The 26,731-nt window shown below is 41.9% G+C and overlaps 1 protein-coding gene across 3 annotated transcripts in view; it reads left to right on the top strand.

The window, feature by feature from the left end:
- The window catches only part of DPP6 (dipeptidyl peptidase like 6), a 771,331-nt gene that overhangs the window by 596,687 nt on the left and 147,913 nt on the right, over positions 1–26,731 (top strand). The window lies entirely within an intron of this gene.

Raw genomic sequence — 26,731 nt, 5'->3', positions numbered from 1 at the left:
CAGTGCAGATAATTAATAATATTTGGTGTTCTGTGGGCACTGCTGCCAAAGCTTTGTTCCCCATTTATCTACTATAAATTGTCTCCTTTTGTGCTGGCTTTGCCTTACTCTGCTCCATGCCCTGCCTCCAGTCCCTCCTGTTGATCAGTCCTTCATGTTTCTGAAAGGGAAAACATGTATAGGGATTATTTTTAATGATAACAAATATTATGTAGTAGTATTCTACAGTAGGAAACTCAATAGATTTAGTGCAAGCTGCTGATTAGGCAAAATCTAGAAAAGTAGCATTTTCTTGGTAGTGACTTGAGATCCTGAATTTGATTCTCCTGTTGTCGGGAGAATCAAATCAGGAGAATTCTCCTGTTGTCACAAGTCTGCCAATATATTTTGGGGGAAACATCACTTCTTTATGAGAGGTTTCTGTTTCCGTAGTGTGTCCCCTGATTTGCAACACTGTAATTTGGCAGAGTCGGAAGAGGACATCATCCTCTGGAGTAGCAGGGAAATGATAGTTTAAGACTAATAGTTTAAGATTGACAGAGCTTTGTAGAGATGAGAGATGTGTACACAGCAGCTTCCCCAGACTGACTCTGGATTTGCATCGGGATGCTTGTGAAATGGACAAATGTAGACCTGGGGGTGTTTTGTTTACAAAATTGTCATGGTCTCTTCAGGCTAATGCAGGTTTCCACACCATGAAAGTTGTGCAATCTCAGCTATGTCAGCTCACAGCTCCTGCGAGGTTGGGATTGTCCTTGCTTAAAGCAAGAATCCCTGCCCTCATTTCCTGTTGCAAATCTAGTATCTCAGCTGCTGACTTTCACTTTCTCTCAGAAGGCACAATGAAATGGTGGCAGCCACAGAGTCTGTGAACCAGGTAGTTAAGCCATGATGTTTTTGCTTTTATAGAAAACCTGTTTTAAGATTTGCTTGCAGGCTGGTAGACTTTCTTTGTGGAAGGGGGGAGGAGGAAGCCATGAAAGTTTGTCCAGAGAATTCATCACCTTTCATTTAAATTGTACTTTCCTGGAGAAAGTGGCTGTAGCCAGTTCTAAGGGATTATCATCTGCTAGAGCCATTTGTGTGACTGCATGTTCAAATGGACTTGTACACTGAAAATTAATCTTGAAAACTGACCAGGGAAACCACACTTGTTTTTCTCTAGTCTCAAGAAACATTCTCACAGGCTAGCTGTCAAAATGTTCAGCATGTGGCATTACTATGTTCTGGTTTCCAACACACCAAAGGAGCCTTACACATGCTTCTGTGGTTCATGACAAGGAAATGGTAGTGGCTGCCATTCCTGACACCTAACTCCCCTCTTCAACATTGTTGCTTGTAGGAGTCACAGGAATGATACTTGTCTTCTACTTCACCAGAAAAGTTAGCCTTGATGCAGTGGCAGACCAGTAGCTACTGCACAAATAACAACAGTACTGATACATGGGTTTCCATACATGTGAAAAATGGTTTGTAGAAGATTCCTTGTGGGTATGTCTACACTAGAAAGTTAGTTCGAACTAACGGACGTTAGTTCGAACTAACTTTCCTATGCGCTACACTAGCGCTTCGCTAGTTCGAATTTGAATCGAACTAGCGGAGCGCTTAGTTCGAACTAGGTAAACCTCATTTTACGAGGACTAACGCCTAGTTCGAACTAGCTAGTTCGAACTAAGGGCTGTGTAGCCCTTTAGTTCGAACTAGTGGGAGGCTAGCCCTCCCCAGGTTTCCCTGGTGGCCACTCTGGCCAACACCAGGGAAACTCTATGCCCCCCTCCCGGCCCCGGACCCCTTAAAGGGGCACGGGCTGGCTACGGTGCCCGTGCCAGGTGCAAGCCTGCCAGCACCCAGCCAGCAGACCCTGCACCTGGCACGGCACAGAGCCACCCACCCGATGCCCCCCAGCCCACCCCCTCTTGCCGGGACCAGGCTGGCGGCTCCCGGGAGCTTGCCCTGGACCGCAAGAGGCGGGCACCTTCCTGGGCTAGTGCGGACATCGTGGACCTCGTCCACGATCTCCGCACTAGGCACAGGAAAGTGGCTGTCTAGGGCAGGAGAGCTGCCAGCCTGGCCACCCAGGACCAGGTGTGCATGAAAATCAAGGGGGTCCACTGAGACCCCCGACACTGAGCCCTGAGCTTACAATGGCCGTCCTGGGTCAGACCAAAGGTCCATCTAGCCCAGTAGCCTGTCTGCCAACAGCGGCCAACCCTAGGGACCCTGGAGGGGATGGACCGAAGACAATGACCAAGCCATTTGTCTCGTGCCATCCCTCTCCAGCCTTCCACAAACTTTGGGCAGGGACACCACTCCTACCCTCTGGCTAATAGGACTCCATGGACCCAACCTCCATCACTTTATCTCACTTCCCTTTAAACTCTGTTCTAGTTGTAGCCTTCACAGCCTCCTGCAGCAAGGAGTTCCACAGGTTAACTATTTGCTTTGTCAAGAAGAACAACTTTCTCTTACTAGTTTCAAGCCTGCTACCCATTCCTTTCCTTTGGTGTCCTCTAGTCCTTCTTTATGGGAACTCAGGAAGAACTTTTCTGAATGCACCCTCTCCACCCAACCCCTGCTTTTAGAGACCTCTATCCTGTCCCCCCTCCATCTCCTCTTTTCTAAGCTGAACAGTCCCAGTCTCTGTAGCCTTTCTTCATCTGGGACCTGTTCCCAACCCCTGATCATGTTAGTTGCCCTCCCCTCTCCCAGCCTTTCTCTTCCCCTCTCCCACCTCCTTTTCCCAGTGTCCCCCAGTTTTTTTCAATAAAGACAGAGTCAATGTTGGAAGAAACGTTATCTTTATTTTGTACATCAATAAGAAGAGGGGCTAGGGAAGGGTAAGTGGAAGGAGGTGAGGGAGGAATGGGGTACGAGCCCCCGATGGGGAGGACTGGGCTGGCTCTGCGGGCTTCTGGGGGTGGAAGCTCTCCTGCAGCCCCCCAATTACTCCCTCTCCCCAGATGGCAGCCTGCGGCAAGTGCAGCCGGGCTGATGGCCGAGTGGTGTGATGTGCCCAGTGTGGGCACTCCAAGCCAGAACTTCTTTGGAAGCGGGGCACCCCTTAGAACTGTGTGTCCGGGGTGGGGGTCGGGACCCTTTAAGCGCAGCCCTCGGCTAGCCTGAGACAGCATCTCCATGCTCTAAGTCCTCCTTTTATGCCCTGCCGGCACTGCTTCCGGCCATCCTTAAGCCCTGTTCAGAGTCCACTCAATGTGGACTTACTAGTTCGAACTAGCAAAACGCTAGTTCGAACTAGTTTTTAGTTCTAGACGCGTTAGTTCGAACTAGCTTAGTTCGAATTAACTAATTCGAACTAAGTTAGTTCGAACTAGCGCTGTAGTGTAGACGTACCCTTTGTTACTGCACACCCTTCTCTCACTCCATCTTCAAGCAGTGAAAGTGAGTAATAGTGGGGAAGAGTGAACAACGGAGGGAGAGGGGATGGAGTGGATGGGATGGACGTGTAGAGAAGGGGTAGACCAAGGAATTCTGGCTTTGTTCATTTAGAAAGCTGGCAACTCTAAGAGCAGGGGTGGGCAATAATTTTTGATGGAGGGGGCACTCCAAGATTTTGGAAAGTGTTCAAGGGTTGCACTCTTCCATGATATTAATGGAGGAGATGCGGGGTCTGGAATGGAGGCTGGGTGCAGAAGGGAACTTAGGGTAAGGCACCGGGGTGCAGGAGGGAGTTGGGATGAAGCAGGCGGTTATGACCTAGGGCAGAGGATTGGACTGCAGGGGTTTGGGATGTGACCTAGGGTAGGAGGGGATTGTGATCTGGGGCAGGAGATTAGGGTGCCAGATCTGGGAGGGGTATGGGTGTAAGAGGGGGATAGATGGTTGGGTATATGGGGGGGGGGGCAGGAAAGGACTGCTGTGCCAGAAGCAGGCTATGACCAAGAGACTTATTTGTCAGCTGCCAAACTAGCCTGCCTGCCTGCAGAGCTTAAAATGTTTTCCAGCCAGCCAGCCAGCCTACTTGCCTGGCCATGTGCTTCATGAATAACTGAGGCCAGGGAGGGGGTGTGATTCTTCTTAGCTGCCTGTTATTCTAACAAGCAGCTCCCAATGGCTGGTTTCTGCCAGGGCTTCCCTGCTCCAGTGCTTCCCTGAGCCTGAAGGGATGTGGGGGAAAGGGGAACCACACAGGCTGGGCTGCTGGGCAGCCCACAGTTGCAGGTGGCCGGGAGCGGGGGGCAGGGAAGCCACTGCTGAGTCCTGTTGATATATTCTTTTCTCTTTGAAAAAAGTTGGTAAGGGTCTAAGACAGTGGTCCCCAACCTTTTGAGGTTGTCGGGCGCCAGGGGGCGTGGCCGTTCGCCTGCCGGGCCCCAGGGGGCGGGGACACTTGCGCGCCCGGGGGCGGCCCCCCCATAGCCACTTGCCCGGGGCCGGGGCCCCCCGCCATAGCCACATGCCCGGGGGGCCAGGGCCCCCCGCAAACACCCTGCAAGCGCCGCGCGCCTGGGGCCAGCGCTTTCCCCTCCCCCCTGCAAGCGCCGCGCGCCCAGGACCGGGGCCGGTGCTTCCCCCTCCCCCCTGCAAGCGCCGCGCGCCCGGGGCCGACGCTCCCCGCAAGCGCCGCGCCATGTGCCCGGGGCCAGGCCAGCCCCGAGCACCTGGCGGGCGCATGCAAATGTTGGGGACCACGGGTCTAAGAGTTTCACCCAGTCTCTCTCTCACATTAAGAGGAGAACAGACTATATATGTATTTCTCTTGAATCTCCCCAGTCTTTGTAAACAACTTCGGCTCAGACTTCAGCTGTGTGTCCTGAGCTTATACTTGATGCAAGTGAGAGCAGTGAAGGGATGGGAGAAGGCAGCTTGCTGTAAGTCTTATTTTTGCTCCCCCAATCCTGACCCAGTGGAAGGCCAAAATGGCCTTGGATCTGACACTAAGCTGTAGTGTTTCCACCAGGTATTTTGTCACCCAGAGCAGAAAATGTTTTTGACTCTATCCATCCACTCATTCAGAAGAACAAGCAAAGAAGCCTCAAAAAATAATGGCAGATCTGGCAGCCCTGAATATGATAATTTGATGCCAGCCATGTTATGCAAGCCAGGAATGTTATGGGTTGGAAGGGACAGGTAACATGAAGCCAGTTACACTGGCTTTGCACCAGCTTGGGATTCCCCTCTGTTGAGGGGAAAGCTGTCTCCCCATTTAGGACAGCTTTCCAGCTGGTATGTGCTGCTTCACAATAATAGGAGTGGAGGATCTGGCTCCAGTATTTTATCCTTTTTGTGGCTATTTTTTTAAAATATCCCTTTCTTCAGTCACTAATGTCAGCTCTTCCTCTGTCTTGTGTGCCTAATTATATTAGAGAGAGAGAGAGAAAAAAAACCTGAAGCAGAAAGAAACGAAGAGTATGTCTACACTACCCCGCTAGTTCGAACTAGCGGGGGTAATGTAGTCATCCGCAGTTGCAAATGAAGCCCGGGATTTGAATTTCCCGGGCTTCATTTGCATGAAGCCGGCCGGCGCCATTTTTAAATGCCGGCTAGTTCGAACCCCGTGCCGCGCGGCTACACGAGGAGTACAGCTAGTTCGGATTAGAAGCCTAATCTGAACTAGCTACTCCGTGCGGCGTGTAGCCGCGCGGCACGGGGTTCGAACTAGCCGGCATTTAAAAATGGCGCCGGCCGGCTTCATGCAAATGAAGCCCGGGAAATTCAAATCCCGGGTTTCATTTGCAACTGCGGATGACTACATTACCCCTGCTAGTTCGAACTAGCGGGGTAGTATAGACATACCCTAAATGATCTGCAGTCTTTGTAAAAATCCTTTCCCAGGAGCAATTTCCCTTTGTCCAGGTTTTCTTTTGTCTTTTCCTGTTATGTTATCTGTCTGTTTTAGATTAAAAACTCCTTAGGGCATGATCAATAGGATCAATTTATAGAGGCATCTTATTCTGTAAAGTGTCATGTGCACCTGTGTAGCTAGCTATATAGCAACAGATATCATAGCTGAGAAAATCTACTTGAGTTACAAATACAAAGTGCAAATATATTTCACTTCTGACCCACTGAAATAAATACTTCGCAACAATTCTTCCTCCACTGTTTGAAAATTAAAAATACACTAAAGGAGAGAAACATCTGAGTGTTTCTGTCATCTGAGTGCCACTAGACTGCACGGTTATGTCTAGACTGGCATGATTTTCTGGAAATGCCTTAGAAATAGTGCCTACAAAATGTGTCTCCACAAGGTGAAAACACTTTTCACAAAACTTGTTCAACTCCCATGTTGAAATCAGAGGGATTGCTGATATGCTGCTGTGCCTGGGGTCCCAAAGAAGCCACACTAAGGTTACTCAGTTAGGGTACGTCTACACAGCAGGGCTAACGTTGAATTAAGTTATCCAACTTCAGCTGTGTGAATTGCATAGCTGAAGTTGAAATAGCTTAATTTGGCTTTTGGTGCTGTCTACACAGCAGGAAGTTGAAGGAAAAACACTCTTTCTTCAACTTCCCTTACCTCCCATGAAATGAGTGTTGCAGGAGTTGGAGTAAGAAGTCCTCCAGCTCGACATTATTTTGAAATAAAGGCTCGTCGTGTAGACGCATACCATGTGATTTTGGAATAACATCAGTTATTCTGAAATAATGCAGCTGTGTAGAAGTAGCCTTAGGATACACTGCAAAGAAAGGGGCAGAGAAGCCCCAAAGCTGGTGGACATTCCAATATTTAGATTTATCAAACCAGCACAAAACAGCTTCTATATTACCTTACTGGTTACCCATAAGCCAACATCACAGTTGCCTTAAAGCAAGCCAGCCTTAGGCCTCCTCCCAGACACCCAAGTCAAATACTGTGAGGATTGCTGACAATCTTATTCATCATACAAGAAAGTTCTACCAGTCTCAAAGGATCAGACACATTACCTGTCAAGTTAATGGATATTTTGGATATTACCCAAATACATGTTTATAGCCAATTCTTACTAAATAAACTAATATTTATTTAAAAAGAGAAGAGAACATGATTTAACAAATCAATTTACATACAGACATGAGTACAGTTCTGAAATCAGACTCATAGTAGAGGTGGTGAGCTTTATAGTTGCAAAGAGTTCTTTCAGAATTAGTCCATAGGTTATAGTCCAATGTCCATATTCAGGGTGATCCAGGTGGGACTGGAGATCTCAATCTTATGATTTAAGCTTTCTCTGCATGAAGCATCAAGTTGATAGAGATATAAAGGTTCAGGACCCAAGAGAACTGTATATCGTACCAGGCCTCCTTTTCAGAGCTTGGAAACTTTAGGTAAACGAGAGACAATCATGGAGACTCTAAAATAGACCTGTTTCCTATATATCACCAGTAATTAGCTGCATAAATTAACATAAAGCAATTGCTGTTTTTTCACCATTTGCAGATGAATGGCTATATATTTCCAAGAGAGATGAACACAGTGATATCACTGTATTTACAGTTCATTGATAAGTTAAGAGTTCCTTTTGATTTCTGCATTAATAGCAAACAGCACAGACGGACTGTTTGATGACATTGTTTGTCTCTAACAATATACATATATACAAAACCACAATATCCCAAAAGATTGAATTAGGGTAATTTAACCCACAAGTTCTTTCACCCCTTCTGGCCATGTGTCATAATTGCTATTTAAGATTTTTTTTCTATGTGAATTCATAACTGCTATCCAAACTGATATTCATGATGCAGTCCTGGGTTGGATGCTGGAGGTGCAATTCTGTGGAGCCCTCTACAGCCAAGAATTATAATTCAAATGTCCTCTCTTCCTCTGATTATACTTCTCATCCTAGCCTGAAGAGTGATGATTTATGCTGGTGCTCTTGGCCCCATCACTTCTTTGCCATTTCCACTGACTTTTTAAATTGCATGAGAAACATGGAAGGGGATTGTGTCTGTCCATAGCAGCCAATCAACTTTTTTTACCCTGAAGTTTATTACAAATCTACATGATTATTGAAACTCATTCCTCTTTTATTTCCACAAAAGTCAATGTATCTTTTCAAATGTAAGCTCTTTGGGGAAGAGGCACTTTTATTTTTGTGCTTTGTTCAGCTCTGAGCAGGAAGTCAGTGCTAAAAAAATAGATGATGATGATGATGATGAAAGTTGTGTTTGAAACAAAGTGTAGTAATTTCAAGAAGACATCTCAAATTCTTATGCTGGGAATAAAAAGCATACATCAGCCACTGGCAGATTCAGGTTTTAAAAGTGCTCAAGCAATGAACATTAATGAACGTGAACAGCTCCCTGTAATCGCTGGCACTGTATAGAAAGTGCAGTGTGGAGAAAAGTAAAACAACCGTGTACAGTAAAACCTGTGTTATCCGGCATGCTTGGGGATTAGAGCGTTCCGATTATCTAAAAATTCCAGTTATCTGAGGGTCCCATCAATCTAGGAAAAACCAATGGACAATAATAGTAAAACTTGAGTTTTTAATATTGGTAGTTTTGTAGTGTGAGGCAGTTGGTCTCACATTTCTATTTTGAGTTAAAGCTGATTAGTACTTTTTAAATACAAAATTATTAGTCCAATCATGGTAAACCAAGCCAGGCCTGTGCGCCTGAAGATGCGACAGTGTTATGTCTGGGTGCAATGCCGGTTAACAAAGTTTTCTGGTTAACAGAGTGCCGGATAACAAAGGTTTCACTGAATATACATATTGAAGAATTGAATCACAGAAGCTACTGTACAGGACTAGGACAGATCTGTTTAATTTCTCCATATGGCTGATGTTGAATTAATTCAACTCTGTAGTATGTGTGTCCAAGCTAGCAGGGTTTTTCAGTTGTGGAATGTTGGGTAAGTGATGGCACCTGGAACTAAACTGGACTGACTCCTGTAATTAGATTTTTTTTTTTTTGCCTGAATTCATGCCTGTCAGTCTAGCTTAGTTCCAGGCAGAAGTGCTAAGCAGATATCAACTGAGGAAGACCTCTTTCACAGGAGTAAGTGAATCATCTGTTGTTGCTTCTAATCCAACAGGGCCTTTGATCTGCTTTGAGAATATAATTCCTGTAGGAGTGTGTGTTTCCAGCACTGTATCATAGATTCTGCTTCATTAATTTTTCATACTGCTGTTCTCCTATATTTTCCATTGTGATGACATCTGAATGAATACTAAGCTGCAGTCTGCCATATGTAATTAATCTGGTTTGGTGTGCTTGTTAGCAACAAGGTGAAAAGGGTAGCCTTTCCAAAACAATTAAATCTGTCCTGTTTGAATGAAACATTATGGGGGAGATGCAGTGTCTAGCAGCCAGATGATGTAGACAGAAAGAGACTGGGGCAAATGAACAGGGGTGGAAGGAAAGAACCCAGGAAACTACAGACCGGTCAGTTTAACGTCTGTCCCAGAGAAGATAATGGAGCAGGTAATTAAGGAAATCATATGCAAACACTTGGAAGGTAATAAAGTGATAGGGAATAGCCAGCATGGGTTTGTGAAGAACAAGACATGCCAAACTAATCGGATAGCTTTCTTTAATAGGATAACGAGCCTTGTGGATAAGGGAGAAGCGGTGGATGTCATATAAGTAGACTGTAGTAAGGCATTTGATACGGTCTCGCATGATATTCTTATTGATAAACTAGGCAAATATAACTGAGATAGGGCCACGATAAGGTGGGTGCATAATTGGCTGGATAACCGTAGTCAGAGAGTTGTTGTTAACAGTGCTAAATCCTGCTGGAAAGGGATAATAAGTGGAGTTCCGCAAGGGTCTGTTTTGGGACCCGTACTGTTCAATATCTTCATCAATGATGTAGTATTGGGATAGAGAGTACGCTTATTAAGTTTGCAGATGATACCAAACTGGGTGGGGTTGCAACTTCTTTGGAGGATAGGGACATAATTCAAAATGACCTTAGCAAGTTAGAGAAATGGTCAGAGGTAAACAGGATGAAGTTTAATAAAGAGAAATGCAAAGTGCTCCACTTAGGAAGGAACAATCAGTTCCATACATACAAGATGGGAAGTGACTGTCTAGGAAGGAGCATGGCGGAAAGCGATCTAAGGGTCATAGTGGACCACAAGTTGAATATGAGTCAACAGTGTGATGCTGTTGCAAAAAAAGCAAATATGATTCTAGGTTGTATCAACAGGTGTGTTGTAAGCAAAACTCGTGAAGTCATTCTGCCGCTCTACTCTGCACTAGTTAGGCCTCAGCTGGAGTACTGTGTCCAGTTCTGGGCGCCACATTTCAAGAAAGATGTGGAGAAATTGGAAAGGGTACAGAGAAGAGCAACAAGAATGATTAAAGGTCTAGAGAACATGACCTATGAAACCAGGCTTCATGAACTGGGCTTCTTTAGTTTGGAAAAAAGAAGATTAAGGGGGGGGACATGATAGCGGTTTTCAAATATCTAAAAGGGTGTCACAGGAGGAAGGAGAAAATTTGTTCCTCTTGGTTTCTGAGGACAGGACAAGGAGTAATGGGCTTAAAGTGCAGGAAGGGAGGTTTAGATTGGACATTAGGAAATGTCAGGGTGGTCAAATATTGGAATAAATTGCCAAGGGAGGTGGTGGAATCTCCCTCTCTGGAGATATTTAAGAACAGGTTAGATAGACATCTGTCAGGGATGGTGTAGACGGAGCTTGGTCCTGCCTTGAGGCGGGGGGCTGGACTCGATGAACTCTCGAGGTCCCTTCCAGTCCTATGATTCTATGATTCTATGACATGATAGCAGGTTTCAGGTATCTAAAATGGTGTCATAAGGAGGAGGGAGAAAACTTGTTAATGGCCTCTGAGGATAGAACAAGAAGCAATGGGCTTAAACTGCAGCAAGAGAGGTTTAGGTTGGACATTAGGAAAAAGTTCCTACCTGTCAGGGTGGTCAAACATTGGAATAAATTGCCCAGAGAGGTTGTGGAATCCCCATCTCGGGAGATATTTAAGAGTAGGTTAGATAAATGTCTATCAGGGATGGTCTAGACAGTATTTGGTTCTGCCATGAGGGCAGGGGACTGGACTCGATGACCTCTCGAGGTCCCTTCCAGTCCTAGTATTCTATGATTCTATGATTGTTTGCATAGGTTTTTGCAGCCTAGGAGCAGTGTACACAGTTCCTTATCCAGTTATTCTCTCAAGGGGAAGACAGGAAGATAGGTGTAACCATGGATCCTCATCCAATGTGTCTCTTTCCTTGCCATGCACTGAAACAATGGTACTTCCTGATTCCCAGATCCAAGGAAGGGATGTGACCTAGCTTTGATCTTTGTAGTATCAACAAGTACATCAACTACATTAGGTTCCACATGGTTACCTTAGCAACTATGCTCAGTGCATTAAATGACAACAACTTGTTTGTAGCCCTCAAACTCAGGACACTTCCTTCACTGTGGCAATATTTCAAAGCATAGGAAGTTTCTGACATGTATAGTTGCAAATCTGCATTATCAGTACTGCATGTTTCCCTTTGGCTTGTCCTCTACTCTGTGGTATTTACCAAATGCTTGTGTAGTAGTATATCTCAGAAAAAGAGGAAATTTTCTCTTCCTATACTTGAACAAGTCTTCATCCGTGTCCAGTTCAAACTACATCTCTTTGATCATCTGAGTCTGATTTGGAACAAAGAAAAGTCTATTACTAATACCACCTCAAAAAATCAAGTTCACTGGGGCCTTACTTGGCCCTAGAAGTTCAAGAGCATTGCTCCTGAATGAATGATTTCAAGCAAAACTTAAAAAACAATGAATAGTGTAGTAGCATCTTAAAGACTAACAAAACATGTAGATGGTATCATCAGCTTCTGTGGGCCTAACCCACTTCTTCAGATGACTGATGTATTATAAGTCCAGATCCAAGAATAAATAAGGGAAGAGGGGGGAGGAAAAAAGGAGAAAAAAGACAGTCAATAGATTGTTCAAGTAGTTAAAAGAGGCTGATAAGAACAATTAGCACCTCTACTGTTTGTTTGGTTGGTTAAGTCATTAGGATGTGGAAGGTAGTGTGCGAGCCAGCCGATATCTCTATTCATTCTATTCTGATAACTTCATTTACAAGTTTAATTCTTCAGTTTCAACCCTTCCCTGTCTATTTGGCTTATGGGATTGGCCTGAAACAACACGGTGACTTGAAGATCCATTAATGAGTGCCTGGGCAGGTTAAAATGTTCTCCAGCAGGTTTGTGTGTGTTGCCTTTTTGGATATATAATTTGTGTCCATTAATTCTTTCGTAGACTGTCCAGTTTGGCCAATATATATGGCAGTGGGGCATTCCTGGCATTTGATGGCATAGACCATGTTAGTGGATATGATGTTAAATGAGCCCCTGACGTAATGGCTGATGTTGTTAGGTCCAGTGATGAAATCATTTGTGTAGATGTGTGGGCAGAGCTGGCACTGGGGCTGATTGCAAGGGTAGGTTCCTGGATGATTATGACAGAGATGTGTTGTGTGGTTACTGGAAAGATGTGTTGTGTGGTTGTTTGAAGTTAGGGGGTTATCTGTAGGCAAGGATTGGCCTTTCCCCCAAGGCCTGTGAGAGTGAGGGATCATTTTCCAGGATAGGTTGTAGATTGTTGATAACGCGTTGGAGGGGTTTAATTTGTGGACTGTAGGGCTACGTCTAGACTACATCCCTTTGTCAGCAGAGGGATGTAAATGTAGCACTTCGAAAGTTCAAATGAAGCGGGGATTTAAATATCCTGCGCTTCATTCGCATAATCACGTAATGGCGCTCTTTCAAAAAAGCGGTATTTCAAAATAAACTGCAATCTAGACCCAGTTCTTTTGAAAATGGGGTGCTTTCTCGAAAGATCCTGAAAATTGAATTATGCATTTATTATTATTATTGAATTATTATTTAAATCCCCGCTTCATTTGCATTTTTGAAGTGCTTCGTTTACATTCCTCTGCCGACAGAGGGATGTAGTCTAGACACGCCCTAGGGGGCTACGTCTACACTGGCCCCTTTTCCGAAAGGGGCATGTTAATTTCACAGGTTGTAATAGGGAAATCCGTGGGGGATTTAAATATCCCCTGCGGCATTTAAATAAAAATGTCCACCGCTTTTTTCCGGCTTTTAGAAAAGCCGGAAAAGAGCGTCTACACTGGCCCCGATCCTCCGGAAAAAAGCCCTTTTCCGGAGGATCTCTTATTCCTACGTTGAAGTATTTAAGTGAGATATTTAAATCCCCCGCGGATTTCCCTATTACGACCTGTGAAATTAACATGCCCTTTCGGAAAAGGAGCCAGTGTAGACATAGCCTAGGTGATGACAAGTGGAATTCTGTTGTTTTCTCTTTTTGGCCTGTCTTGAAGTAGTTCATGTCTGGGTACTCTTTTGGCTCTGGTGATCTGTTTTTTCACTTCTCCGGGTGGGTATTTCAGTTTAAAGAATGTTCTGTATAGATCCTGTGAGTGTTTGTCTCTGTCTGTGGGATTGGAGCAAATCCGGGTTGTATCTTAGGGATTGGCTGTATAAAATAGATCGAGAAATGTGTCTGGAATGGAAGCTAGAGGCATGAAGGTAAGTGTCGCGGTTGATAGGTTTCCAGTATAGGGTGGTAGAAATTTGTCCATTGTTTAATTGTCCTGTAGTATCAAGGAAGTGGATCTCTTGTGTGAATTGAACCAGGCTGAGGTTGATGGTGAGATGGAAGTTGTTGAAATCCTTGTGAAATTCTTCAAGGGTCTCTTTCCTATGGGTCCATATGATGAAGATGTCATCAATGTAGTGTAAGAAGATTAGGGTGCTAGGAGGCAAGAGCTGAGCAAAAGAGTGAACCATAATGGATTGTTGAATGGTCTCTCCAGCGCAGTGGTGGAAGCCTCATCTTCATTAAGTGCAATTAGAAGCCATTCTCTATCTATCTATCTATCTATCTATCTATCTATCTATCTATCTATCTATCTATCTATCTATCTATCTATCTATCTATCTATCTATCTATCTATCTATCTATGGAATTATATACCCTATGGTGCCATCTAGCTGAATGAAATAAGCCAGTTGATTTCTCAAACATTAGTGATTTACATTTCTAATTACTTTTTTTAAAGGAATGTCAACATATTTCCTGCTGACTTTTTAGCAATCAAGTGAATTATCCACAATGATTTAACGTGTTGGTGCAGGAGCCCAGAATCACAACTCTCAGTTCTGTATGCCAGCCACAAGAAAATGCTCTCTTCTTAGTCAGACATTATAATATAATAAAATATTTTCAGTGAAACAGTGTATCATCCCAGATGAAGAAATCTAATTTACAATGTTGCCCTACATAGTGAACACTGGTATTAGGTTACAGAACAACAAGATAATCCATCACACAATTTAAAAGCACAATCAGAGTTCGGTAATAAAAGGAACACTTGCATATATACACTTTAAATAATGAAACAAGGCAGTTATAAATTAAAATAACCTTATTAAAAACAGGGTCAAGGAATTTCAGTCAGTGGTCGCTCTATTAAAAGATATAGCATAAAACCTCTTTTCAGTTCTTCAAGAAATAAGAGAGAACAATATATTTTAAAGACATTTCCAAAAGTACTATATCTGTTGATTTTGCTGGACACCTCAAATTATAGGCCTGATTAGGATTCATGTAGTATATGGAACAGCTTGCTCACAGAATATAAATGTGAAATGCACGGCAGTCTGTAACGATGAAATATGTAAAATTAAAAGAAACCTGAAGAAGCATGTGGAGATATATAATATATACAGACTAGGCTGGGAGTGCCAGGATAAAAATGCTGACTCTTCCGTGCATGTCCTTCAAGGGAAATTTTGGATGATAATGTCAGGTCATAGAGTTCCATGAGATGCAGTTGGTATATATGACTAACATGCATATATGTTTTGGCAATTATAGATTCTCAGAGTAGAACTTTGAAACCTGCAGTATGTCACAAATCCTTCTGATTTCAAAAAGCAGTCTCAACAGCTCTTCTAAAAAGTGCTTTCAAGCTGTCAATGCAGCCAAAAGCCATGGACACACTATTAAAATGGACTTCCAGGATCTGTATCTTAGTAAATGTAAGAGCAGATGTACATTGTTAGAAATACCTTAGCATCACAGAGGCTGAAATATAGTCCGTGAGGTTTTACAGAAAATGCTTCCTAAAGTAATAGTATAACCCAAAAGGAATTTGTTTACATATGTTCTTTTTCTAAAATCAACTTCTTTTACAAAAGAACAAAATCTTTAAAGTCACTTCCCTATTTTCCTACAAATCCCTCATTAAAACTTACTTTGATGTACATCTTACAGCTATGGTGGTGTATTTATTTGGTGTATTTAACTTACAAGCCAAGAAAAATACACTGCTTTAAACTGTGCACACAACTAGCCTATTAAAAATGTTCATAGTTCAGTTACTCTGATCTTCCTTTCCACCTATGCCCAAGTTGATTGCTTCTACCTACTTGCTTTGTCTTCTCGTAAACTGAAATGATAAGCCCTTAGGAAGAATGATAATCTCTTGCTATGTATTAATACAACGCCTAGCACAACGGTGTTTTGAACTGATTTGAGCTATTGGAATTCCACACTATTGGAATTCAAAAACAAGCAATTGTTTATTTTTATGTTGAAGAATGATTGAATTATTTTTCACCCACTGAAAGTTCTTGGTTAGAATTCTTCTGTTGGTAGCCCTTGTGCATTTGAGAGCAGAATTTGATCCATGAGGTGGCTGCTGGGGCCAGGAATCTGTCCTTCTCTCCCTATTTTGTCAGAGGAGAAGATCCGTCTCTCTTCATCATTGCTATACAGTAGGAGCATCTCACAAATATTTCTCAATCTATCTTCTCACCTGCCCTTATAGAGAGAGAGCTGAGGCACAGAGACATTAAATTATATACCTGAAATTACACAAAAGTCAGACCTGGGAATTCAGACCAGATTTCATGTGACACACTTGCTGTCCTTCCTTCCTGCCTCCTCTGTTATCAGAAGGCCTTGAGTGGCTCTGAGGCTATGTCTACACTGTAGCCTTCTTCCGGAAAAGCTTATGCAAATGAAGCATGGAGTGGAATATTGCTGCGCTTCATTCGCATAATTAATTAGCAGCCATTTTTGCGCAAAAAGGAACTGTGTAGATGGCTCCTCTTTGTCCGTCCGTCCCCTCATTTTTTCAGGAAGAACGAGTCTTGTACAAGAGGCGGTTTTTCTCAAAAAGGAGCTGTGTGCAAAAGCCTCTTGTGCAAAAATGGCTGCTAATTAATTATGTAAATAAAATGTGGGAATATTCCACTCTATGCTTCATTTGCATAAGCTTTTCCAGATGAAGGCTACAGTGTAGACATAGCCTGACCTGCTTTACAGCTCTCCTATCTGCTCTAGTGCATCTAGCCAGTGCTCCTGAAAATAGTGGCAGATCTGAGGGTTCCAGTCCCCAAGATTTTATAGATTCTCAGGCCAGGATCATTGTGATCATCTTGTCTGACCTCCTGTATAATGGAGGTCATAGAATTAGCCCCAAAGTAACTGCTAGAACAGATCTTTTTGAGAAACATTCAATCTTGATTTAAAAATTGACATTGATGGAGAATCCACCATGACTCTTGGTAAATTGTTCAATGATTAATTACTCTCACAATTAAAAATGTATGCCTTATTTCCAGTCTGAACTTATCCAGCTATCTAATTGTGTATGCTTGGGTCAAGAGAACTGAGGACACTATTTCCTTCCCTTTTTGTAGCAAGGTCTATGCAACTATACACTGTTCCCTCCAAAACAATTGAATTCCTCCATGTTCTCTTCTTGCTAAGGAGCAATTTAGCTGCTACTTTTCACTTATTATAAATGAGAGTTTCAGACCTAAATCTCTGTATGAAGAGTTGTGACTTTGGTGTCAATGAAATTATCATATGTGGTTGATCACATGGCAAATTTGCATGGAAGTAAAGATGTTAATGGAAGGCTGGACTATGCCGCTTATAAAGAAACACTCTTGACAATCCCCTCCTTCCCATACCTCCACCTTAATCTTGTCTGTTTCTCTTTCCTAATATGCAAAATATTGACCATTTTTGGGTAAAAAATTCCATAATTTCTGGAGATGTGATGTCTAGTTCCATTTTCAAAACTTTTTTTTCCCTCTGCTGTCAAATTTAAACAATAGTCTTAAAAACTAATTGAAAATGCCACATGTCAGCAAAAGTCATGCTCATTAGTCTTGAAGTTTGTCAGTGAAAACAAGAGTTGCAGTTTTGTTGTAATCTATCTGAAGAAATGATAAGATCTGGCATAATTGTGTCAAATGCATGAAGAACAACACCAGCAGCAGAATTTATTAATAGAAGTGAGCTAAACATCAAAGGTTGGATTGTTTTGTAGAGCCAAAAGAAAAGATATACTGGTGAAGTACTCATTAAATAATGCATACTCAATCAGCAATAGGCATTAGAGTTGATTGCTAGTTGATCACATAGGTTTATGCTGCTGCCTTTGATGGAAGACTAGTAAAGGCAAAGTGACAAGACATTTTCTGTACAATGTTTGTAAGGTTTTTATGTGCCCCAAAGAAAACACACTTGTGATTCTCTGATGTGTCTCAAAGTGGATTATGGGCAAAGATGGGCGAGCTGGCTCCAAATGTAAATCTGTCACGGAAATACTTTGTACAGCGAGGATGCAGTGAACCATTAAACCAAATTGCAAGCCACTTCAAGCCACATGGTGCTGCAGCATCCGTAGTTCCCGCACCTATGAGCAAGGAACTTTTTCTCTTTATTGTTTTTCATTTTCGTGGGCCTCTGGGTATGTTTACACTGTAACTAGACAATAGTGGCTGGCCCATGCCAGCTGATTCGGGCTTGTGGGCTTTGACTAAGAAGATGGTTAATTGTCATGAAGATGTTCAGGCTCCAGGGTTAGTCAGAGCCCTGGGACCCTCCTATCCCATGGCATCTTGAAGACATCTACGCCACACTGAACGAGCCCCTCAGCCAGACCCCTGTGAGCCCAAGTCAGCTGGCATGAGCCAGCTATGGGTTTCCAGCTGCAGTGTAGACATACCCTGTGTTTCTGGGTTTCATTCAAGAGCGGAATAGCTGAAGCCCCCAGAAGGTATCATCGAAGTGTTGAACTGGAAGTGGGAAGTACAAGGAATCTTGAAACAGACGGTTCTTCATAAGCAGCCATGGGGCCCAGTCTTGCTCTAGTCTACTTCAGTGACAAAACATCCATGGAGTTCACTGCAAGCTGGTTAAGGCTATGTCTACACTGCAGGGCTTTTCCGGGATACTGAAGGTTTCCCGAAAAAGTTCTGCCACGTCCAAGGAATGTGTCTGTTTTTACAGAAAAAAAATTGGAAAAGATTATGTGTTTTTTCGGCATCCCTGTCAACCTCATTCTACAAAGAAGAAGGGATGTTCCAAAAGAGGGTTTTTTTCCGACATTTGGCCCCATATAGACAGGCCAAATGTCAGAAAAGCCTTTTTCAGAAGAAAAGTGGAAAAAGATACGCAAATTGCAGTTTGCAATTTGTGTATCTTTTTCTGACTTTTCCCTGCAGTGTAGGCATATCCTGAGGCCCCAGCTTTGCAGAAATAAGAGTCAGATAAAAGGTTAAGTGCCTATGAGGATAAGGACCTGGCCTAAGATTTGACTCTGCCACAGTTTTCCTGGAGGACATAGGGCAAATCACTTAGTGTGTGTAAAGGGACTGTACTTCCCTACATTCTAGGAGAGGGATATGTGAGAGGATATATTTGTCTGGATTTTGGACACGCCCACCCACGAAGGGAGTGGAAGGTAATGGGGCCGTTGCCCCAGGGCCCAGAGATTCAAAGGAGCCTGAGGCTCCCAGCCACCTCCACTACTCCTGTGGCAATAGTGGTGGCCAGAGCCCCGGGCCCTTTAAATAGCTGCCAGAGCACCACACGACACAATCCATGTGACTCTAAGGACTGAGGGGTGGCATGATTCTCTCTGGACAGTGCAGAGGGCAGGAGGGAGCTGGCATGGTGTGCTCTGAATGTCCCAGAGGGCTGGGACACAATGCCCCGATCCCCAGCCTTTCAATGTGAGGCCCTATCCCTTCCATGAGCATGGAACCAACTCCACCCCCCTGCAGCCCAGGGGACTGCACAGGCTGTTGTTTCCCCTGCTTTCAGATGCTGCACTGATGAAGACTGTATAAATAAGTGCATAATAATTACACCATTCAACAAAATATCTCAGTACCTATCATTTTTGCATGTGTGGTTGGCTAAAATATGTTAACAAGACGATGCTGAAGTGTTTTCTATGATGTATTAGGTAAGGTATTTCCAGTAGAGATAAGAAAGTATTAATACCCCTCTACAAAGCACAGATAAGACCTGATCTGGAAGACTGTACATTTCTGGTCACCCATGTTTAAGAAAGAGTAACTCAAACTGGAACAGGTGCAGGAAGGACTGCTAGGATGATCAAGGGAATGGAGAACCTATGTTATGAGGGAAACTAAAAGAGCTCGTCTGATTTAGTCTGACAAAATGAGACTGAGAGGGGATCTGATTAAGAACAACCATACTGGCTCAGACCAAAAGTCCATCTAGCAATATCCTGTCTTCTGACAGTGGCCATTTCCCGAATTGTTCCCTGTATGTACATCTGAGATAAATACAAGGCAGGAAGAAGAGCTAGTTATGCTAAAGGACAATTCTGGCACAAAAACAGATGGGCCATGAATAAGTTTAGGCTGGACATTCTAAGAAGATTTCAGACCGTCAGAGAAGTGAGGTTCTTAAACAGCCTCCCAACAGGAGTAGTGGGGGTAAATAACCTAACTAATTTAGATATAGAAACTTCAGGGGTAACCGAGTTAGTCTGTACAGGATAAACTTAAAAAACAACAAATGGTCTGGTAGGACTTTATAGACTAACAAAACATGTAGATGGTATCATGAGCTTTCGTGGGCACAGCCCACTTCTTCATCTTCTTAATCTTCTTCAAACTTTGGTCATCTGAAGAAGTGGGCTGTGCCCACGAAAGCTCATGATACCATCTACATTTTTTTTTTAGTCTATAAAGTGCTACTAGACCAATTGTTGTTTTTTTAGTTTTTATATGGCAGGATTACCTGCAGTAGTCACCTGATGGGACTCAGTGATCCAGGAGGTCCCTTCTAATCCTGCATTCTTATAATTTTTAATGAAGCTTTGTTCATATGCATAATTGATGGGACAAACAGCGAAAATAGATTGCTGTCCAATGTGTGGAACAAGAAATTTCAAAACTTTTAATTTTCTCTAATCTTTTAGTTACAATGGTTTTATGGAAGGTGGTGATTGTAACAGTAATAGTTAAAATACTTTCAGGCAGAAGTCTAATTTTAAAATTGATTTGGCCGTTTAAGTGATTTGCACAGGGTGAGACTGGAAATTCAGGGGAACATGTGGCTGTTCTGACTTCCAGTCATCATTGTTTAATCACTGACATGATAACTAAAAAGAGTCTGGTCTTGTGATTAAGGCATTGGATTGGGATTCAGGAGATGTGGGTGTAACTCCTGGCTCTGCATGGAATTCCTGGGTGACCTTGGGCAAGTCTTTTAAACTCTGTATGCTTCATTTCTTCAGGATGCAACAACCAGCACTGTGGGGCCCTGATGTTGGTTGGGGCCTCTAGTACTACAATAATGTAAATAATAAATGATCATGATAATACAGATTGTACGTGGTTACACTTTCACCAATTCTATGGAATTTTGTGTGAACATTTTTCTAGAAAGTATAGAGTCCTCGGACCATTGTGTTGTTTGTTCTGCCAAAAGACTCCATCATGCAAACTAGTTTGCCAATTTAAAAAAAAAGAGAGAATTCATTAGGGGAGAAATGAGTCATTAGTGCTAAAAAACAAGAGAGAGAGAGAGTGCAGTGTAGCTAGCAGAATCTAGTTGTAGGCAGAATGCTGACCTGCTTATATATTTTCCCTGCCTATCAATGAGACATGTTAGTTTGGTGCCTTTTCAGTTTACTGGAATTTGAGGGCTGATTTGAGATGGTTTTCAATTTTAAAATATGTGAAATGCCAAGATGTTAGGCCTCTATGGTGCTCTCAATAAAGCCAAAGCCCAAACATGATCAGGACTAAAACCCTGATTCTTCGGTTGTATTGGTGTGGGCAGAGACTTAAACTGGACTGACCTGTTGAAGTCAGTGGACTCCTGGGTGGGTGTGAATGTTTTCCTCCAAATGCAAGAGTACAAATATGAAGCACAGGTAAAAAAATAAAAAAGGAAAACATAAAGCTCAAAATGTCAAAGGAGGTACCCTTTAACTTGTATGAAAAGTTCCCTGTAACAATGTCTATAATGCAATGCAATAAACAGTCAGAACATAAGGCTTATGCCTGATGGTGATAAATTTGGGTGATATTGCTCATTTACTTGACAAGGTATACACACTGGAAATTATAGGGGAAACAGAACATCAATTTAGAATTCTGCCCTCAAATTGGAAAATAAATAGAAGCAGTAAAAATACAAAGGAGTAAATTGATTTTTCTGTCGTCTTGTAAGGAAATTGGAAATGCACTCACCTGTGTTGGATTTTTTTGACAAGGAACAGGGATTGTACTGCTATAGCAAGGGGCAGGATATGAAACAGCACTGCTCAGTGCTGACTAGTAGTTTACATTAATCTTAAAGAGATTCTTGTAATAATGCTCATAGAATGTCACACATTCAAAATGTTCAGTTTATTCCACTATTTTCATGACTAAAGCTTAATATTGTTAATACTATGGTAGGTCCAGGTCAGCAAGAGAAAGTTCTCTTAGAAACCTAACAATGACTGCAGAAATATTAAAAAACTGAGTTTTCCATAGCCACGTTCATGAAGAAACCCTCATATATTTTAAATGAATCAGGCTATATTTTGTGGCAGTTTAAACCGTAATATTTGTTAAAAGGGTTAGAGCTGAGGGAATATGCTTCTTGTATGTTCAGATTTTTGCTACATTTTTGGCACCCTTTTTCCTGGGACAGGAAAAAAAAAAGAGATGGCCCAATCTTATCTCATTGGAAAAACCCCACAGTTTTCATGCTGAATCAGACTGGTCATATATTCTAGACCAGTGGTTTTCAACCTTTTTTCATTTGTGGACTTCTAACTTTTTGAATGGAGGTGCGAGCCATTTGGGAATCTTAGAAATAGTCTGCAGACTGAATGAAACAAGTTTTTGCCTGCTTACGTTTTTTCTGTGTGTGTGTCAGCAAGAGCTGGGAGAGAAATGGACTAAGCAGTAATAAGGCATGGATTTCCCAGAAATATCCATGTCTAAGAAAAGAAACCTACATTTTGGAACAACAGAGATGTAAATAGAATAGAGAATATTTATAGTTACATGCAATCAGGTTATTTTCTTTGGGTGCATCTAGACTACATGGCTCCATCGACGGAGCCATGTAAAGTAGTTTACTCGATATAGTCAATGAAGCAGGGATTTAAATAATCCCCGCTTCATTAAAATAAAAATGGCCACCATGCTGTGCCGACAATCAGCTGATCCTGCACAGCGCGTTAATCTAAACGTGGCACAGTCGACAAGGGAAGCCTTTGTCGACCGCTCCGGTAGGCCTCATGAAATGAGGTTTACCAGAGCGGTCAACAAAGGCTTCCCTTGTTGACCACGCCGCATCTAGACTGCTGCGCTGTGACGAATCAGCTGATTGTCAGCGCAGCGCGGTGGCCATTTTTATTTTAATGAAGCGGAGATTATTTAAATCCCTGCTTCATTGACTATGTCGAGTAAACTACTTTACATGGCTCCGTCGATGGAGCCATGTAGTCTAGATGCACCCTTTGGTTTTAGTTTAGTCAAACTCCTCTGTGTAACCCTCCTGCCTGTATACTGTAATTGAAACTGAATCCCAGGGAAGCAGTTCTCTGTGCTTTAATCTTTTTTTCTTTATTTGTTCTGTAAAGCCTAGCAACCAAGTATGCTTTACCAAATATCCTCTTTTTCAGACTATAATTTCTGTGTCCATGTGCCTCAACAGTAAGTCAGCTATTAAGAAATTAGTTTGTTTTCAAGCGCTTTCTTAAGGGAGTGTTAAAATCTTGGTATTACCCCACAAGGAAAAGTTCCCAAGTGCTTCTTCCTGGCTTCAAGGGGTTTTTGCACTTGGGTGGTAGCGGTGTACCACCTGGGTCAGGAAGTCTGTAACCTTGGGGAGTTTTTTAAACAGAAGCCTTAAATGGCAAAGTATTTTAAGGTCTCTTTTGGGCCCCACCTTCTGCACTCAAATGACCTGAGTGGGGAACATCCTTGACAATAGTATTTGTGAATGTTTTGTTATCTATATAAATAGATGTCCAATCATTTGAACTCTGATATAAAAGAGGGTTTCATGTCCTTGATTATATCTCATGCCAGTGAGTTCTGCAGGTTAATTATACATTTAGGGGAGAAGGAGAGAATCATTTTATCAATTTTAAACGTTCATGTCTTTCATTTTCATTGAAAGTTCCCTTGTTTTTAAAAAGAGGTAAATAGCAGTGCCCCATCTACCATCTCTTGCCATTTGTTAGTTTGCAGATCTTTATTATGTCTTACCTCATTGTTTGTCTCCATTAAACTGCCCCAGTCTTTCCAGTCTGTCAGTGTATGGAAGTTTTTAATTGACTATATTCATGCTGCCTATCTCAGAAAAAAGAAAGGAAACCAGAAATTTAGTGCTTGTTTTCCCTCTCCTTAATGGGAGTCAGATCAAATCATCTAATTGCCATACATTATGATAGAGGTGAAATATACTTCTTTATAAGTAAACATAAAATAGTGTAGAAATGATGTCTATAAAATATTGTTTTATAAATCATTCTTATGTTCTGATTAAGTTAAAGTACTCTGCCTATATTAGGCATATTTCTCTTCTAATATAAAAAATGAAAATACAATATTGCAATAGTATTTCATAAAATCATATCTCTGTAACCTGGGATACGAAGTAACATGAAGACATTGCTTTTTGATGGATAGCGAAAGTTCAAAAGCTTTTTCTTAATTTATAAACTACATTACACAGAAGTCTTCCATGTGCTGCTTCTGTTACATTTTATCTTGATTATGGCTGACATTTTCAGAGTACAAAGCACTGTAGTTAAGAGGATAATTTTAAATTCTCTATGAGGTGCTGCAGTTTGATTCTGGATTCCACGGAAGTTACTTTAAAGTAAAAATGTTGTATTGATTTTCCAAAAAGCCTACTTGACGCAATGTGCACACTGCTTAGTGTAGCAAAGCTCTGAGGATGCAAAAAGTAAAGAAATATGGGCATCACTGTGCAAAAGTGTAAAAAGATCATAACTCGGATTACAGTAGTTTACTTTTCCAATAGATTTGTTGAAAAGTAAGTAACATCCAAAGTATGGCAAGTCCTTCTTTTTCAATTACTGTGAAACTCTGAGCAAGGAGCATGTTGCATCACTTGAATAATTCCTTCTGATCTGGATGCTTGATTGAGTGAACTTTGCAGAAAAGAGGAATAAATCTCAGCTAGAGAGGACTAAATGGAGTCCTCCTGTACAGTGACAAGGCCCCCAGAATATACTGTGTTCATTGCTATTCATCATATCATAGAAAGGATGATGTTGTCTAGGAAAGTAGCACAGTAAGTCTGCAAGTGCCCAATCCATCTCCCTTTGATGTGACTGGAAAAGCTCACATGGACTTCAGTGAAAATGGGGATAGACCTAAAATTCAAAATCTACAGCCACAATTTTCAAACAGGGCCATCTAAAGTTAAACCAATAGCTCTACCTGAATGTATAAGAGCTGTGAGTCTAGAGGACCCCTATTCTTTCCTTTCACTGGAGAAAAAAGGTGTTGGAAAAGTGCCCGGAGGCCAGTTATGATCTGTCCTTCTCCCTTTTGGGAGGCTTTTCTGTTCAGAAGAAGTGTCTTCATATAGCTTTGGAAAAAAACTAGTGCTACCACAGTCTAAATAAATAGCCCTTATATTAACAACTAATGGTGCACTGCCTTACGTCTTTGGTACATACAATGAATGTCACCAAAACCCAGACAGCAATAAATGTGGCTATCTATCTTAGGTACATATGTGTCACCTATTAGCTAGTATCTGAGCATCACACAGTGTGTAAGGTGTTTATCCTCACAACACTCCTGTGGAGTAGGAAAGACTGTTATCCTCATTTTACAGATGGGGAACTGAGGCATAAAGGGAGAGACTTCCCTTAGGTCACACAGGAAGTCTGTGGAGGAACAGGGAATTGAATCCATGTGTGTGAAGTCGTAAGCTAGTACCATAACTATAAGACTATCCTGCCTGTCTCACAATAGAGATTGGGAGTTGCTAGAAGCTGACCAATCCCAGAGAGAACTAGGCTTTGTGTGGAGAGCAATATAATTTTTTAAAGAACCACTAGTTCAGTGAAGGAAAGGAATTTGTACAACACCCACAGTGTACTCTCACCGGGAGTCCTGGGACCTTCTGTCTGTGCCATTGGGATGCAGAACCCACAGGAATTCCCACAACCCTAAGGCTCATACAAATGTGGTGCAACAGTGTTTTTTTTATAATGAATATTCCTTAGATTGCATTAGTAGCCATAATGTGATAGTTATTTGCCTGACAGATGAATATACCATCCTTCTGCTACCACACATGCCCAGTGGCCACAATTTATTCTCTTTGATGCAAATTAGCTGTAGTCCTTTGGTCTCTTTGCTAGTTTACAGTGTGTCTGAGCAAAGTTTGGACACCTCTGAGCCTGAGTCTGTAAGATGAGTAGTTTCACTGAAGTCATGAATGGATTTAAACCAAGGGCAATGTGTTCATAATCAGGTGTCCTAGTTCTCTGTGACTTAGAGTTTGATTTGTGTTTAGTTTTCATGACTACAATAGTTTTTTATTATTATTTTTATTTCATCCAAGGAGGAGAGATGATTTTAGAAGTGTAAAAGAAAAATTCAGTATTCTTCTTACAGTATGTTCTTCTGCTTAGTCCTGATTTCTTATGTACACCTAAACTTCAGCATATGCAAATGTATTAGTTAATAGAATAGTCTATATGCTCAGCACCTCTCATTTGGTTTATCTACATACTAAAAATAAAGGCAGGAGAAACAGGAGCATTTAGTATCTGTCACAGCATATTTTTATTTTTAGAATATATTACTTGGACGCAGTTCTTTTTGGTTCAAAAGCTCATTTAGTCTGGAAAAGAATAAAAAAAGTTTCAGATTTAGTGCTACTTTTTAGATGAGACATAACAGCTGCTGAAATTAAATTAGGATCTATACTTGCTTCTGGCAGCATTCCAACTCATCTTTGGTTGAAATACGTACTGTAATAGGATGTGAAACATGAATTGAAAGCAAATATTTTTCCCAGTTCTACCTTTTCAAAAGCACAATGTAGGAAATTGTATTCTAGAATCATGGAACAGATTCTTACATTTGTTCCAATATCATTAAATGTATAAAAATCCCACATTTAAGCTCCATTAAATGTCATTAACAATTTGTCTTTCAGACTCAATGGCTTTGCTGATATTTCTGTTCTGTGCATCTCTGCAGCCTGATAGAATGACATTTAAAAGTAGTTTTCAAACCTAGAGTGTTATTTTTAAAAGGATGAAACTGTCTGCAGAGAAAATAAGCAAATAAATCCGTGTATTGCATGTGACAGTGATACAGGATCATCAGCATTTAGCGAGCGTTAATGACAGAGATTGTGGGCAAGGTCCAAGATTTTCAAAAATAGGTACCTACAGTTTTGCTTTTACAGCCATATTTAAACACCTAAATAAGTGGCCTAATTTT

This window comes from Pelodiscus sinensis, chromosome 2, assembly GCF_052426305.1.
Source record: "Pelodiscus sinensis isolate ZL-2025 chromosome 2, ASM5242630v1, whole genome shotgun sequence".
NCBI classification, from domain to species: domain Eukaryota; kingdom Metazoa; phylum Chordata; order Testudines; family Trionychidae; genus Pelodiscus; species Pelodiscus sinensis.
The sequence above is the reverse complement of the archived record's forward strand: the minus strand, read 5'-3'. Positions and strand labels throughout refer to the sequence as shown.